The sequence below is a fragment of the Tupaia chinensis genome, unplaced genomic scaffold (genome assembly GCF_000334495.1).
Source record: "Tupaia chinensis unplaced genomic scaffold, TupChi_1.0 Scaffold145685_1, whole genome shotgun sequence".
NCBI classification, from domain to species: Eukaryota; Metazoa; Chordata; class Mammalia; order Scandentia; family Tupaiidae; genus Tupaia; species Tupaia belangeri.
This window is the reverse complement of record NW_006205542.1, coordinates 1,578,949-1,596,986: the sequence shown is the minus strand read 5'-3', so window position 1 is coordinate 1,596,986 and position 18,038 is coordinate 1,578,949.

Here is an 18,038-nt window from a genome sequence, read left to right as displayed (position 1 = left end):
CACATCTTTTGTCAAATTAAAAAATAAAAGGCTTATGACAAAGGAATTGCAACTAGTATTTTAGAATATGTCTACTTTTATTTTTTGGCTTATGAAATTAAAGAGTTGGTTTAGCCAGAATCAATAAGAGCTTAGGGCTATAAAACAGAACAGGGCACATTGAGTTGGATTCATGAAAAGAAAACAATAAAATCAACACACTCTAGTCTAACTTTCTCCATAGAATGATGTAAGCAGATATCAAAACTATGCGTCTTCCACCTTAACCACTGACCTACATTGTTTCTAGCCTCATCCTTCTGTAGCTTCTTGCATTCCAAAGCTATTTTTTTGAAGTTTGAGAACTCTGCTTCTTTGTCAGTTTCTCTGTATTTACAACTTAGCTTTGTTAGCTTTCTAAAAATGATCTTAATGTTTACTAAGGACACCACGACGTGACTGGCACTGTTTTGAAATGTGTATTATTCAAATGCTGGAAATTAACTTTTTTTTTTTTTTTGAGAGATTTTTTTGCTGTAGGGTGCATGCGCTCGCCAGACAGACAGAGAGAAACAGAGAGACAGAAAGGGAGAAATCACCCCCCTAGGGGGGATGGCCAGGCCACTACCCCTTCTCCTCCATTCTCCTCTCGGGATCTTGGGCACGCACGCACATGCGCCCGGCGTGAGTTTTAAGCCACCGGGTCTGGGATGCGAACCGTGGTCGACTACGTGGGAGCCCAGCGACATAGCCATTATGCTAACTGCTGGTTCCCTGGAAATTAACTTTTCATACATGTGGTTCCTGGTCCTTACTTTATATGTTCGTTTTAATATTTTCTTATGGGGTCAGCAGTTGGCATGGTGGTTAAGGACACTGGACTCCCACTTGGCCAACTACAATTCGAGTCCCGGACCTGGTGGTTAGCTTTCTCTCTTTCCTGCTCTTTCTCTCTCTCACACACTCTGTCCCTATGTGGTAAATTTAAAAATAAATGAATTAAATTACATAAAATAATTCTTTAAAATATTTTTTTATATTCAGTTACAGATCTGAAAGATTTAGTCCAAGAGGTATACTTAGAAACACTAAAAATTCAGGAAATCTTTGTACTTCAAGCTCATATTATTTGATTTAGAGGTTGTTGCATGTCTTAATGTATGGGTAAGTGATAATTAGTGTCAGGACTTGAAGGTGGGTGATGCAGATAATAATATGTTTTAAAGCACATTGAATTGGATTTATGTTTAAATTTATGGATTAGTATAACCTGAGTACTTGGTCCAGAGTCACCATCCTTGGTGGTGGTTAACTCCAAACAGCTAATCTATAGTGTGAATTGAGGAGAAATTTAGTAATGGCTCCTAAAACTCTTTGTCTTTCAGTCCTCACACCCCTTCTTGTTTTGCTTCTGGAAAACCTTTATATCATGAATTGTGGGCATAGATGGTCCACGAAGATGAAAATGATGATGTTGGTGGTCACTTCAGTGACTTAAAACATACCAATTTCCTCCTAGAGAACATGAAATGCTAGGTGCATCATACTGGTGGCTATGGATGAGTCGCTTTGATTTCCCCTGGATATGGAGTGTACCTTATAATTTTCCGATCTGGTATTGAATGAATGACAGCTACAATGATTTCCTTCTAAGATGAGGATTCTCTGATGTGGTAAGTATTTCATAATGGATTTTTTTTTTTTGGAGAAGTTTTTGCAATAGGGCATGTGTGCTCGCCCGAAAGACAGAGAGAGACAGACAGAGAGTCAGAAAGTGAGAAATCACCCCTCAAAGGGGATGGCCACACCACAATCTCTTCTCCTCCATTCTCCTCTCGGGATCTTGGGCACGCAGGCACACACACTCGGCATGAATTTAAGACACCAGGTCTGGAACTTAAACCACAGTTGACTACATGGAAGTCCAGTGACATAACCATTATGCTAACTGCTGGTCACTATTATAGATTTAAAAAAAATTTTTTTAAATTATTTTTTAAAAATTTTATCAGTGAGAGACAGAGACAGAAAGTTTCCAGGACTTGAACCCCAGTTGACCATGTAGGAATCCAATGCCTTAACAACCACACCACATTTCAACCCCCATAATGGATTTTAAGAAGTCCTTTGTAGATCAATTATGCTCAGTATTATATTAGAACCCCTGAAGCAAATGATTCATAGTCTTTCCAAAGGAACATAAGTATCTGACATATATTATATCAAGAATCAATTACTAGATTTTCATAGGTAAGTTTTCTCTATTGTAAACATTTTTTGGGGACAAGATCCATGACTTACACTTTCCTGTAATTGTCTCCTGTTTTGTGTCTATCATCATGTTTTGAGCATATTAAGTTTTCAATATGCATTTGATGAATAAATCATTGCTTTAGAATACATTATGAAGCCTTTTAGTAATGATATTTTAGGTTACTGAGCCTTTGTGCTTTGAATGAAAAATTGTTCAGTTCCAGTTTCTCAGCAATTAGTTCTTCACCTTTCAGAAGACCAGAAAAAAAAGACAATCTTATAATCAATTTCAAATTTCCAACTTTCCAACTTTTACCACAATTTAACATGTGGATTTCAGTTGACAGTTGGTTCCTGTTTTATATCCTGTTCATTGCAAGCTCTCTAAAAGGTGATATCCAAAAATATAAAATTCAATAAAAGATGTGTGAAAAATAAATGCCACTTGATTTTAGTATTTACTTGGTGATGGAATTATAGCTTCGGATTTCTTGAAGCAGATTCCAGTTTTCTAAATGTTGCATTCCCAAAATAAACATGTAAACAATGAAATGAAGATGACAAATGTGCAGCCTGAGAGTTGAAGGAAACTGAAAATTAAAAAGAAATGGATGCTTGGGACCAGCAGTTGGCATAATAGCTATGTTGCTGGACTCTTATGTAGCCGACTGTGGTTCGAGTCCTGGACCCGGTGACTTAAACACACCAGCGCATGTGCGTGTGTGCCCAAGATCTTGAGAGGAGAATGGAGGAGAAGGAATTGCAGAGTGGCCATCTCCCCCCCCACCACCCCAGGGGGGGGGTGATTTCTCACTTTCTATCTCTCTGTCTCTCTCTGTCTTTCTGGCAAGCATGCATGTCCTATAGCAAAAACCTCTCAAAAAAAAAAGGGATGCTATAGTTTAGTCTTGAAGGACTAAGTCTTGAACTCATAGAAGCATGCGTTACTTCAATGTACTTCTTTCCTTTTTTAAAAAAAAGTTTGTTTAATTATTTAACTTTCTTTCTTTCTCTCTTCCTTTTTTTTTTCTTTCATTTGACCAGAGAGGAAGGGGGGGGGGGGGGGGGAGAAGAGAGAGAGAGAGAGAGAGTGAGAGAGAGAGAGAGAGAGAGAGAGAGAAAACAAGTTGCTAGGTCCAGGACTCAAACTGTGGTTCGCCATGTGGGAGTCTAGCGCCCTTCACCACCATGTCACCTGTTGGCCCCCAAGGCATTTATTTCTAATGCAAGTATCTTCTTATACTGTACCCTTACAATGCAGACTTAGCATGAACATAGAAAAATAAGTAGATAATTTTAGTGTCTCAAAGTAAAAACACAATGCAAAACCTTTTGGTTATTTAAGATATATATGCAATGTAGGGAAAAAATCACAACTGTATGTGTGTGTGTGTGGCAGTGGGTGCATGGTACACATACATTCAGGCTCTGCCTTTACCAAATATAGAAAGAAAAAAAGCTATTTCAGAGATGTATGAAGACAAACCTATGCAAAAGTATACATTTTTAGCCTTAGACCCTTCCATCTCATCTCCTGGCTACTTTCTCTTCTATTCTTTGGCTAGAAGAGTACTATACTCAACATGTTACACTACAGTTACCGTTTTAAAGTTCTGCTCCATACATCAGAATTATCCCCTTATTCTATACAAAATTTTTGGAAAGAACCTACCTACAAAGGACATGCCAGGATGGAAGTGGAAGTAGGAATGGGGAGACAGTCCACCAGTAGATAAACATCCTCTTACTTACATTTCAGTTGTTCATAATTTTATAGGGCACTCATTCCAAACCTCACAATTTTCCTCTCTGCTATAGTTTCCACGTGCCCCCAGAGTTCATGTGTCAAGCCTTAGTTGTGATAGGATTAGGAAGATACAAGCTTAATCAAACTATGGTGTTGAAAGATGGTATCTTTGAAAGGAGATTATGATTAAGCTCATTAGGATAGAGACCCCCCTTGAATTTCAGTGGGTTTATGAGGAGAGGGAATGAGATAGAGACTAATGGACACAAAAGCTGTGCTCTTTTCTTGCCTTTATGATACCATGGCTTAGAATTCTGCAAAACCTTCACTATGTATGACCTTTGACCTTGGACCTCCAAATGATGGGCCAAATAAGCCTCCATCTTTATGTTCTCTGAGTAACAGAATGGACTGGGACACACACTTTATATTAGCAAGTAGAAAAAATTATCTGAAATAGGATCTGTGCCAGCACCCAGAACAATGACTGCTACATAATAGACACTCAATAAACATTTGTTGGATGACTAAATATTTGAGGACATGAGTAAATACAAAGTATATGCAAATAGAAAAAAAGTGTTTTTATTTGAATGGTGAAGAATTATGGTGTTAACAGAAATAACGAAGCTTTGATGGGTGTGAAGTGTATTCATGTTAGGTAAATTCACTTTACAAGCTGTAGTGATGTATAGTGATTGAAAGTATAAAAGAAATTAAAGTAAAATAAAAAATAAGGAAGGTTTAATTCACAAATCCTCAACGCTTGGCATACCTAGCTCAAGTATCTCTCTCTTTTAGATATATATTTCTCTTACATATAGTGGCCACTGTCACTAGCATTTTATGTAAACCTATTAAGCCCTTTACTACTTAATGAAAAACTTAATAATCCATAATTTGGGAGCTTTAAAGAATTTTAGAAATCATGCTGATCTAATTCCCTGTTTTGCAGATGAGGAAACTGAGATCTAAGATCTCAGTACTAAGTGACAGAAACATTAGCAAATAGTCTTGGGCTTTATTCATGATAGAGCATACGTGTGCACACACAGGAGTGTGAGAGACATAGAAAGAGATAAGCGTCATTCATCAGGTTTGGTCATACTACAATCCCCTTCTTCCAGTCCTCTAGTCTGTGGGGTCATGGGCACTTGAGCACTTGACAGGATATTTCAGGTTGAGTGGCCTGGGGATTCAAATCACAGTCACCATGTGGGATCCAGCTTTTCTTGAGCAGCCCATTATTGCTGCACCAAAGGTGACCCAGTATTGGGATTTTATAATGCTACCAGTTTTCAATATGTCAGTAATTGCAGAAAAATGATTAGTGAAAGTAAAGAGATAGTAATAGAAGTTATGAAAAGAGAAACTCGAGAGAAGAAAAAATTTGTAAATGAAAAGCATCAATGGACTATGGAACAACATCAAGTACAGTCAAATAGAATGATGATACCTTTGGTCACCCATTATACCACATTGTTACCCCTAGATGATTTACCTATAAGGTCAATCTTATGCCTACAGCAGCTATAAACATTGGATTTATCTTTTCAAATATATTCAATGTTCTCTTCATGTCAGATGCTGACAGCATCATCTTCTCATTTTATAGAAAACACAGACATAAGATCTTACGATAAAGCCAATGTTCTAGTGAAAGCCGTAAATTCTACCTCTTTCAGTCTTCCGTAACACTCAGTACAATATCCAGCCCATAACAGAAACTCAACAATGGCTGACTGAGCACAGATACAATGTAAAAGTCACAAGGATGACTGTTGAAAGCTGTCTCTTGTGAGGTAGAAATTACATATCCAATCAGATGCTTTGGAAGAGATGTTTGCACAATATCTGAACTGGCTTTCTGAGGAAATGTATGATGTACTATCTACAATTTGGTAACACCAGAAGATATCAACAAAACAATTCAAAACCTCCTCACTCCGCAAACAGCACACAATCTGCTTTCTTCTATGTTCCTAATTGGGTTTTCAAGTAAAGTGTGTTTAAGCAATTACTCTGTGTCAGAAAAGAAAAAAAATAGAGATAAAGGGTGTTACAATAACTTCTCACCATTAAACCTCAATGAAAATAAAAGGTTTGAATGTAATAAAACATTAGACTTACCTATCACATGTCTCCTTCCAAAAGTAGTCTTGACTGTTGCCAAAAAGGATTTTGATAGATTGCTTCACTGAAGCTCCTTCCTGAGTCAGATGCTGACAGGTAGCATCATTTTCTCATAGCATCATTTTGCCGTAGCAAAGCAAAACATTTTATTTAAATAACCATTTTCATGAACAGATAATACAAGCCAAAATGTGTTTTTTATTGGAGTGCATAAATGATCACATAAATTACATTTAAAAAATGTGTGCACCTACATTAAGTTCATTTATTAGTGAAAAATAACTCTTACAGTTCATTAAAAATAAATTCAAACTTGTAAAAAAATTGCCTGTAGAAATTAAAGGCCACTGCCATTTTTTACTAGTCTCCACATCCTTTTAATTACAGTGTATATGGCTTTTAAGAAAGGTGAAAAGTAATAATAAGATGTTATAAAATTGAGAAAAAGATTATGCAAAATGATTTTTTAAGTGATAGTGTAGAGACTGTTAAGGATGTTTCATACCAAAATTATCATCTATACAAACCCTTTTCTATGAATCAGAAAGGTATCTGTCTAGAATATCTAAATCCAAGGGTAACAAGAGTGAAAATTCACATCAATGATTTACAAAGCACAAATTGAAGTTACTATTACCTGCTATAAAAAATATACTGCAAGATAAAATGATATACCAGAGAGCAAGTGTATAAAAGCAAGAACCAGTGTTACTATCATTTAAAAGCAAAAGTTAAAAATAAATGATTCAGTAACTTTCCTTCCAGTCAAGATAAAGTAAAAAGGACTAGATTTATCCTCCCATCTAAAATGACCACAGACCAGACAAAACACTCGGAGAACAATTTTCAACATACCAGATGTTAGGCAGCAGAGAGCAATGATCCCTCTAAAATAAGAAACAAATGAAGTGGATCCTGTAATTCCCTGATCTCACTTCCTTGAAAGAGCTTGCAGGATGCAGTTCAAGAAGAGAGTTAACCGAAGTGGTGCCTGACAAACTGAGTTGAAGAGATGGAGATGAGAATCCAGGGAGACCAGCATAGGTAAAGCATGCAGAAGTTATGGAACAGAGAGAGCTGTACACCCTAGGGAACTCTGGAAATCTGTGGAGGATCCCTCAGTATCCAGCTGAGTCCTAACCAGTGTGTGTGTATATGTGTGTGTGTGTGTGTGTGTGTGTGTAAGAAAATTTCTTGGAACTGGGAAAAGAATAAGAACAGTACCTGATTTTCACAGGACTGAACATAATACCTGTTCTCACAGCCTCATAGTTCTTAGGGTATGAGTAAAGTACCCACGAAGGTCTTGAATAGCAGTGGAGAGTAATTAGCCCTAGACTAACCACTGAAATGTTGATCTATAAAAATGTTATAAATATAACATGAGAGGATCCAGTGACTTATAATAACTTAACTGCATCCCAGAACAAAACTGAATTATTTTATGTATATAAAAATTTCCAGCACATACCAAAACAAAATTCACAATATCTGGCATTCAATCAAAAGTTAGTAGGCACGTAAAGAAACAAACAAACTATATAGATATAGATATAGATATAGATATAGATATAGATATGTGTGTGTGCGTGTGTGTGTGTGTGTGTGTGTATAAATAATGAGAGGGAAATTTAATCAATTAAAACTGACTAGGAACTAATGCATTTGTTAGAATGGACAGATAAAGACATTAAAAGATATTAAAACATTTATATGCTCAAACAGCTAAGTAGAGACACAGATTGCAAAAACAGAAATCAAATTTCTAGCAATGAAAAATTACAATGTACGTGATGAAAAATACACAGGGCTAGATAAATATCAGAGTAATGTCAGTCATTGCAGAAAAAATGATTAGTAAACTTAAAGATATAGCAATAACATTTATCAAAAGAGAAACTTGAAGAGAGAAGAAAAAACTTGAAATGAAAAGCGGTAGTGAGTTACGGAGCAACATCAAGTATATTCATACAGTGTAATTGGTATGTCCAAGAGAGAGTAAAAGAAGGGATAGAAAAAATATTTGAAGAAATCAGGGACAAAATTTTTCCAAAGTTTATAAAAATTATCAATCTAAAGATACAAATAGATGAACAAATTCTAAGCTCAAGAAAGAGGAAGTTTTCACCAATGCACATGCAGTCAACTTGCTCAAAATTAATGCTAAGGAATAAAAGCTTAACGACATTTCAAGAAAAAAGATATGATATGTAAAGAGGAATAAGGATATGGATCATAGCAGTTTTGTGTTGGAAACAATTACAGCTGATAAGACATGAAGCAACATTTCTAAAATATTGAAAGAAAAATTCAATATAAAATTCCTTAGGCATTAAACATATATTTAAAAACAAAAGTGAAGATACACAAAAGTTGAAATAGTTCATCACTAGAAAACTAAAAAATATAGGAAGTACTTAAGACAGATGGAAAATAAGACTAGATGAAAATCTGGATCTACACAAAGAATAAACACTACTGGAAATGGCAACGATGTGGGTAAGTAGATAAGAGAGCTTTTCCTTATTATTTAAATTTCTGTTAAATATACCTATTTCATAAAACAACAATTGAGTATTTGGATATTTTAAACATATGTGTCATTAAAATACATGACAACAATAGCAAAACGGCTATTTATGGGAGGGAAGAGATGGAAGTAAGGTTGTTATACTATATATGAAGTGATATAATTCCATTACAAGGGACACTACAAGTTCAAAATATATGCTATAGAACCAGCAGGTGGCATGGTGACTGAGGTCACTCCCATGTGACCAATCATTTTTGTGTCCTGGACCTGGTGGCTTGTTTTCTCACTTTCCCTGTCCCTCTCTCTGTTTCTCTCTCTCATCAGCACACATGTCCTAAAACAAATGTAAAAATAATAAAGATAACTAAATTTAAATAAATAAATCTCTAAAATATATATATGCTATAAACCTTAACGCCATGGCTAAAATGACAAAACAAATAATAATAGCTAATATACAAAAAAAGGAAATACAATGGAATGATAATAAAATCCAACAGAAGACTGAAAAAGAAAAAAAATAGATAAATGACCAATGGAACAAATGGCAGGATAATAAATGAACAATTAACCAAACCAATAACCAAATTAAGTATAAATGATCTAATCACTCTATTTAAATGGTAGAAAGTGCCAGGTTGGAATAAAAAAAAACATCAAAAAAAAAAAACAAAACACTTCAGCAAATCAAGGCCTAACTAGATGATGTACAGAAAAAAAAAAAAAGACTTTAATTATAAGGAATACAAGAGCACAGATGAGTAAAAAATAAAACTGATGGGGTACAGTGGTAAAACGCAATGTCCTCAGGGACTGATTAACATGGGAAGTCTCCAAGTTCTGGTCTGGAGACCACCCTGAAGATGCCATGCACTGTGTGCCCATGACCCAGGACTGACGGGTGATCATGGTACCAAGACCTTATTAGGGTGCTGCTGTCCTTATCTTTCTCTCTCTCTCTGTTCTTCTCACTCATTAAATAAATAAACTAGGAGAAAAAAGATGGAAGAGGGTGAATTGTGCTAGCAATAGGAAAAAAATTAAGTTACAGTACCCATTATTAATATCGTCTGAAAATTTCCAAGTAAAAGATATTACTAGAGAAAATAAGGTCATTTTGTAATGATAAAGACTTAAATTTATCAAAAAGACACAAGTATAAATGTTAACAATAGTTTTCACAACAATGATCTTTATCAGATTGAACATATTTCTTTCCATTACACGTTTTCCGTTACATTCCATCACCAGGAAAGTATACTTGGTTTTGTCAAATATTTTCTTTATCCATTGACACCAAATATTTTCTCTTTTTGAACTTTTTAATATAATAAATTATACTGATTTATTTTAAATGTTAAACCAAACTTACATTGATTAGGATTCAATATTATTTTGTTTTAATTCCTAAAGTTTTATGTAGCTAATAACAAAAAGTATCCACATATCAACTGCTAAAGAAGAAATAGGCCATATAAATAATCCTATGTCTACGAAATAAATTAAATTTATAATTTAAGTATTTTCACAAAGAAAACTCTTAAGTTTGAGCCAGTCAGTGATCTAGCTGGATGTCACATGGCCAACTGCACAATTTGAGTCCCAGACTCAGTGATTTGAAGGGCACACTGGGCGTGAGAGTCCCAGACTCAGTGGTTTGAAGGGCACACTGGGTGTGAGTGTGTGTCTCTGTGTGTGTGTTTGTGTGTGTGTTTCTCAAGTACTGAGGGGAGAATGGAAAAGAGAGGATTGCAGCATGACAGTCCTCCCTGGAGGATGCTTTCTCACTTTCTCTCTCTTTCTCTCTGTGGTAAGCACACACGCCCTAAAGCAAATTAACAAACAAACAAAAACCTATAGTTTCATATGGTTATACCAGAAATTCCAAGTATTTAAGGATGAAATCATAGGAGTTCCACATGAATTCATCCAAAAAAATGTGAAGGAATTTCTTCCCATTCTCTGAAGCCAGTATTGCTCTAATGTAAAAACCACACAACGAAATTACTAGGAAAAAAAAAAAAATGACAATCCAATATACCTCATGGACAGAGATATAAAACATTTTAAGTCAACCTTCACAACTAGTAGTGAGAAAGTATGATGTCTAGTCATTAATATTCTTCACCTCTCTCTAAGGCAAGGTTTTTTTGTGTCGCTATAGATTAGTTGATATTTTCCAGAGTTTTATGCAAGTGAAATTATACAATATGCACTTTGGGCTTGGTTTCTTCACTGAATATAATTATTTTGAGATTCATTCTGATTTTACAGTTGGATATATACAAAGTACAAGCAGGAGCAAGAAAGCACAGCAGACCTCACCATAAACTCCCACAGGAGACAAAATGAACATGCCAACTGAGAATAAAGACTGGTGCTTAAGACTGAACACATCCTTGCCTTCCCTCCTCCTCTGTCACCATTACCACCACCAGGCCTAATTTAGCAATAGTCACATTCTTCCAATTGATCATAAAATGGGAAGGAATTTACTCTAAGATAAGATCATCTTAAAGGCATTGCATTAAAGAAAATATTAAATTGTGGGGCCAGCAGGTGGCTTGGTGGTTAAGGATGCTGGAATCCCACATGGCTGACTGCAGTTCAAGTCCTGGACCTGGTGGCTTGCTCTCTCTCTCTCTCTCTCTGTCTTGCTCTCGCTCTCCCCCTCTCTGATCAAATTAAAAATAAATAAAGTAAAATAAAATAATTATTTAAAAAAATAAAATATTAAATTGTCTTTTCCACATAGTCTTTATACTGTCACAGAAGAGATCAACCTTCGCACTTTGACACGTCAGCTTATGGTTGCGTCTCATTTCTTCTGGGCACTACCACCAGGTGTCTGACACAAGGTTCTTCATTTCATAATCATCTCATGGTTACTTCTTCAGTCCCATAGCAATCCATGTTTTATCTACGCCTAAACAACCTCTATTTTCTAGAGAATCATGCTTGTTCAGTTTCATGCCTTTACGTAAATTCATTAGAGATACTAAATAATTTGGATTTCAATCTGAAGGCAATAGAAATTTTTTTAAACAAGTCAAGTTAAGCAGTGACATAATTTATTTCCATCTTAAAAAGGTAGATCAGATGTGAGAAGAGGTTGTTGGAATAAACAGGACTATGTCTTCTAAGGTATCCATTGTAGAAAGCCAGTGATAATTATGACAAACCATCTCTTATAAGAGAAAAAAAAAAAAAAAAAGGATTTTGATCTGAGATGACTTTCTCACATGTAGGAAAGAGAAGGGCCTCCTGTTTGGTGGGCTCAGAATTTTTTCTGTGGCAGCAAGTTGTTAGCATGTTTCAAGGAGGATTTTGTAGGTTTAAAATGATTCTGAAGAATTATGAGAAGTATCTAGTTATTTAAGATTTCCAGACTGCAATAGGGTTAGTGATCATGACTTTTTACTGGAAACAAACCACGCAGTTGTGCACACTTAATTAGATTATTTAACAACATGGGTATAAAAGCAGAGAAGACAAGAGATTGTATTGATTTAGCCTTAGGGATTGGCAGACTAAGTATAGTGGAACTGCCAACTTTATTTTATGAATATGAAGACAACACTAAAAATTTATGTAAAGCTTGGAGGAGCAGGGAGAAAAGAAAATGGGGTGAAGAATGGCTTCTAGAAGGAACCAAGTTTTGGGGAAAAGTTCTACACAACTAGTGGTAGACTTAGATACTGGCTAAATCTACTTCACTCCCTCTAGGTTACAACCCAGAATCACTGCAACCTGACTTCTCTCTCATATCAAGCTACTGCAATTGCTTCGCCAAGGTAAACAATGCCCTCTTTACTAAAGAAACTCTTATCTTTCCAGTTCTTATCTTCCCTGACCTCAGGAAAACCAGATCCTTCACCTAAGCCGGGACCCACATACAAAGTTTCAGAAAGAATGTTTCGGATGTTTGAGAGATACCACAAACTCTTTAAAATTTTGCCTGACAAATCTAACCATTCTCCTCAGATTTTAATTTCAGGAAATAGCACCACTGTTCATCTGGGGATGCAAGGGATTTTTTCCCTCACCTTGCCCATTCATTGACTCTTATTACTATCAGTTGTTCCTACTGCATATCCCTTAATCCCATCCGGGTGGAGTCTCAAATTAATTGGAATCTCTTTAACAGTGGATAAAGAAAACTACTGGCTATTTTCTCTAGGAGGCTACTTACCCTTGACCTTCATAGCACAGTATTTTATTGGTTTTCCTTTTTCCTTCCTGATCACTCTTTCTCAGACCTTTGTTGAGTATCTTTTTCTCGTCCATTTCTCAAATATCGGTTATTAGGTCTTCTGCTCTTCTCATTTCTACACACACTCCGGCTACTCATTTGCTCCCATATTCTGTATTATAATTTATGTTCATAGATCTATATTTAAAAGTTATACTGACTTCCTGAGCTTCATATAACCGTTGACTGGTAATATTGGACTTCTCATAGGCCCACAGAAACTCAGTATCCTCAAAGCCAATATCAATATCATGTTCTTTAAATCCACTTCTTTTTCAACACCTATAATTTTACTACAGTAAAATTTCCTTGCTACTGCTTCTTCCTTGGTCTTCTTGCCTGTTTGATAATAATTCTGTAACCAGAATTATTTTTCTATAATGCAAACTCGATCTTTCATTATCCTTAAAACGGTTTAACAATGGCTCTTTGTTACATGTAGGTTGAGTTCAAATTCTTAACATGGCTTACAAGTCTATTTGGAACATCCCTACAGTTCTCTCCAACATCATCTCTTTCTATGCTGTGCTCTCACTGCCTTCTTTCCGTTTATGACTCCTTTTTATCTTGTGCCTCTACCCACCTTGTTCTCTCTATGCTTTATTTTTCTACTTATTCTCTACAACTTCTCACATGGTACTTGGCATGCCATGGGGCACAAAAGCACATATTGCCATTCACAGAAGGAGTAAGTGTCTGAATAGTGACCATTTTAACTCATAAGGAGTTCATTTTGAGAGCTAAATCTAGATGAGCCAATAATACTACACACACATCTTTATCTCTGCTCAAAGATAAATCTCCTCTAAAATGCCACTAGAGGAATAAATGGGTATAAACCTTCCGGGAACAGAAAACAAGAAAATTCATAGGTGAGAGAATTCAACCCATTTTTCAGAGATAAAAAGGAGGCAGAGGAAGGTAAGTGACACAGAAGTTTGAACTTAAATATGAATAGAAGTGACATGATAAGACCGAAGTAGAGTTGCTCCTAGAACCCTAGACTATCTCCAAATTGCCACTTCTCGGGGCTGGTAAAGGCATGAAAGACTACGGAGTTAGAAACAAGAGAATTAGTGCAATTCTGTTCAGGAAACAATTAGACCTCCAGGTCCCTAACATCGTTTCAATCAGTCAAATTTCTGCACTAGCCCCCGAGCATATTTTTTCACCTGGATAAATGGAACCAGAGAGAAGTGGATTCAGAAACAGCAGAGAGGAAAAAAAAAAAAAAAAAAAAAAAAAGGAGAAAATATGGATAAAAAAAAAAGGGAAAAATTCTTGCCTAGTTGCACCAGAGAGAATGGGATTCAGAAACAACAGAGAGGAAAAAAAAAAAAAAAAAAAAAGGAGTAGATATGGATCAACAAATAGAGGAAATAATTTAAAATAGGCATTGTAGAAGATGAAATCTCCTCCCACTTCTCTCCTCTGCCTGGCTTCTGAAACACTTGCAAACACGTTTATATCATCAAGCACGAAATGGTGGTGGAGGATAGGGGCACTTTTCAGTCTTGACTGCACTATAGTGAAGTCCAACAACCTACAAGCTATGCCATGATATGGTGCTTCCAATCAGCTTTTTAATGCCTCACTCTAAAAGGAACTGACAGCCAGGAATCCCCTGATGTTTCAGAAAAGCCAGAGATCAGAACATGCAAATTAGGGAAGCAAAAATGTATCCAGATTATACAGAACCAATGGAATGGACCAAGATCGTCTTAACGCCGTGATACTACGATACACTCTATCGACCATGGAACAAGAATGAGATGTCACAAAAAGAGAACAAAGATATTACAAGAATGCCTCTTGGAAATGAAATAATTCAGAATACATGAAGTTTTGCTATAATCACAACATAGAAAACTCAGGAATTTAACATAATACAAGTCTATTTCTTTCTTTGCACAGTCTGCTGTTGGCCTGGGTGACTCTCCAACACAGCTGTTCCCTAAATAAAGGCTTGGCATCTCTGCTAGGCTGCTCCAAGTTTGTGAAATCTGTATGTCAGTATGAAGCTTCTGGACCCACTATATATTAAGGGAGAGAGGACCAGGAGAACCACATAGTAGTTCATAAGCAGATCTACCTCAAATCCCCTTATTTCATTGATAAAGCAAGTCACACAGCTTCTTTGGAGTACAAGGGCATAACGAGTTGTAATTATTTCACATTTTCAGGAGGAGAAAAACACCATAAATGTTGATGAGTTCTAGTAATACTTACCCCAGAAATCTGAGATATGTCTCAGAAAGTGAAACAAAAAGACAAAGAAATGGAGAGCAGAAGAGAAAATACAGGAAAGTATCAGTGAAATTAAAAAGGTTGTGGCCAACTGAAAGACATCTAAGAAACAGAAACAAACAGAGATGTTTAAGATAATAACAATAATATAAAATGTTTTCTAAACCTGAAAACTATGCATCAATAGATTAAAATGATCTCCCAAAGCTACATATAGTGAATGGGGGGTGGGCACATCAAGATGCAATATTACATATATCATGAATTTCATAATACCAAGAATCATCGAATGATAATTTTTAAAATTTTCCAGTGGAACAACATAGATTACATATAAAGGAATAAAAATTAGGATAACATCAGTTTTTCAAAATTCACATTGAGAAGGTGATAGAACAATACTTGCAAAATTCTGAGTGAAATAACTTTCTTCCTTTTTTAAAAATATGAGATTCTTTTTTTCTTTTTTTGACAGGACTTATACACTCACTAGGAAGAAACACACACACACAGAGAGAGAGAGAGAGAAATAAGAGAGAGATATAAAGTGAAGAAATTCTCCTCATGGGGGATGGTCACCCTGCAGTCTCTTCTCCATTTATCCCTACTCTCAGGATTTGGGGCAGGCATGCACCTACCTGGTATATTTTTGAAGCTTCTGGATACAGGACTTGAACTGCAGAGTCAGTCATGCGTGATTCAGCTCCGTCAACACCATGCCCTGAGCTGGCCCCATCAGAATAATTTTTTTTTTTTTTAAGAGAGAGGTTTCTGATGTAGGGTGCATGTGCTCACTGAAGAGACAGAGAGACCGAAAACGAGACATCACCTACCAGGGGGATGGCCACGTCATAATACCTTCTCCTCCATTCTCTTCTTGGGATTCTGGGCACACATGCACAATGCCCAGTGTGAGTTTTAAGCCATCAGGTCCAGAACTAGAGCTATGGTCAGCTACGTGGGAGTCCAATGATGTAACCATTAAGCCATCTGCTGGTCCCTAGTGTGGATTTTTAAAAAATTATTTTATTATTTATTTATTTATTTATTTATTTATTTATTTATTTATTTATTTATTTATTTTGATTTGACCAGAAACGAACAGAGTGAGAGAGAGAAAACAAAAAAGCAAGCCACCAGTTTCAGGACTGGAACCATGGTTGGCCATGTGGGAGGCCAGCACTCTTAACTACAATGTTACTTGCCAGCTCCCTCATTATGAAACTTTTAAAATAAATGTTAATAAATGTTGTGCTGTATATGTAAGGTACACCACATGATGTTCTAAGATACAAGCATACAGTAAGGTGGTTACCACGGAAGAACAAATGAACATACCCATCATCTCACTTAGCTATCCATTTCTCTCCTGTTACAAAGACAGTTTTAATCTGAAGTTAGCAAAATCTTGAATACATTAGTACTATCATCCTCTTGTACAATAGATCTTTTGACCAGTTCATCCTACATTATTACTACTTTGCACTCTTACCTCCACCTCCCCATTCTATCCCTCCAACCCTAACTACTGTTTTATTCTCTGTCTCTATATGTTGTTTGTTTTGCACATGTAAGTAAGATTAGGCAATATTTTTCTTTCTCTGATTTATTTTACTTAGCATAATGCTTTCCAGATTCATTCATATTGTGACAAATGGCAGATCTCCTTTTTAAGGTCTGAATGTTTCATTATACATGTATCGTATACATATATATATATATAGTTTTTGTATTCATTCTTTAAAAGTAGTCTAAGTTGTTGTTGTTGTCATATCTTGGCTTTTTTGAAACTGCTGCAGTGAGCATAGAAGTCCAGATATCTTTACAAAGTGGTGATTTCATTTCTTTGGATATGTATCCAGAAGAGGGATTGCTGGGTCAGGAACCTTCATATTGTTTTCTATAAAGGCTACGCCAGCCTACTTTCTCATCAACAGTATAAACAGATTCCCTTTTCGAAGAGGAACCCTTCCCAACATTTACTCCTTGTCAGCCATTCTAAGAGGCGTAATATAGAATCTCACAGTGGCATTTATTTGTATTTCCCTGATGGTTAGTAAGGTTGAGCACCTTTCCATGTAACTGTTGGCCATTTTTATGTTTGCCCTTGGAGATGTTTCTGTTCAAGTCCATTGCCCATTTTAAAGCCAGATTATATGTTTTTTGCTATTATTGTGTATGAGTTCTTTACAAATTTTGGATATTAACTGTTTCTCTGATATACGATTTGCAAATATTTTTTCTCAATCTTTAAGTTGCCTTTTCACTTGATTGTGTTCTTTGCTGTGCAAAAGCTTTTTAGTTTGATGTAGTACCACTTATTATTTTTGCTTTTATAGCCTGAGCTTTTAGCATAATATTGCAAAAATCATCACTAATGTCAATATCATGGAGTTTTCTCCTGTTTACTTCTGGGAGTTTTATGGTTTCAAGTCTTTCATGCAGGCATTTTATCTGTTTTGAGTTTATTTTTGTGTGCAGCATTAGATAAGCATCCTGTTTAATTCTTTTACATGTTGAAGTCCAGTTTTTCTCAGTACCATTTATTTCAGAGACTGTACGTTCCCCATTGTGCCTTTTCGGTGCTTTTGTCAAATTAGTTGACCATACGTATTTGTATTTATTTCTTATCTCTCTGTTCTGTCCATGTCCATTTTTTAATGCTGGTTTTATATTTTTAAATAACTGTATCTTTGTAATATAATTTTAAATCAGAAAGTATAACGTCTCCAACTTTGTTTTTTTCTCTCAGAATTGTTTTGGCTATTCAGGGTCCTTTGTGGTTCCATACAAATCTCACATTGTTATTTCAATTTGTGAAAAAATTACATTAAAGTTTTAATACAGACCACATTTAATGTATACATTGCTTTGGTTAGTATGGACACTTTATT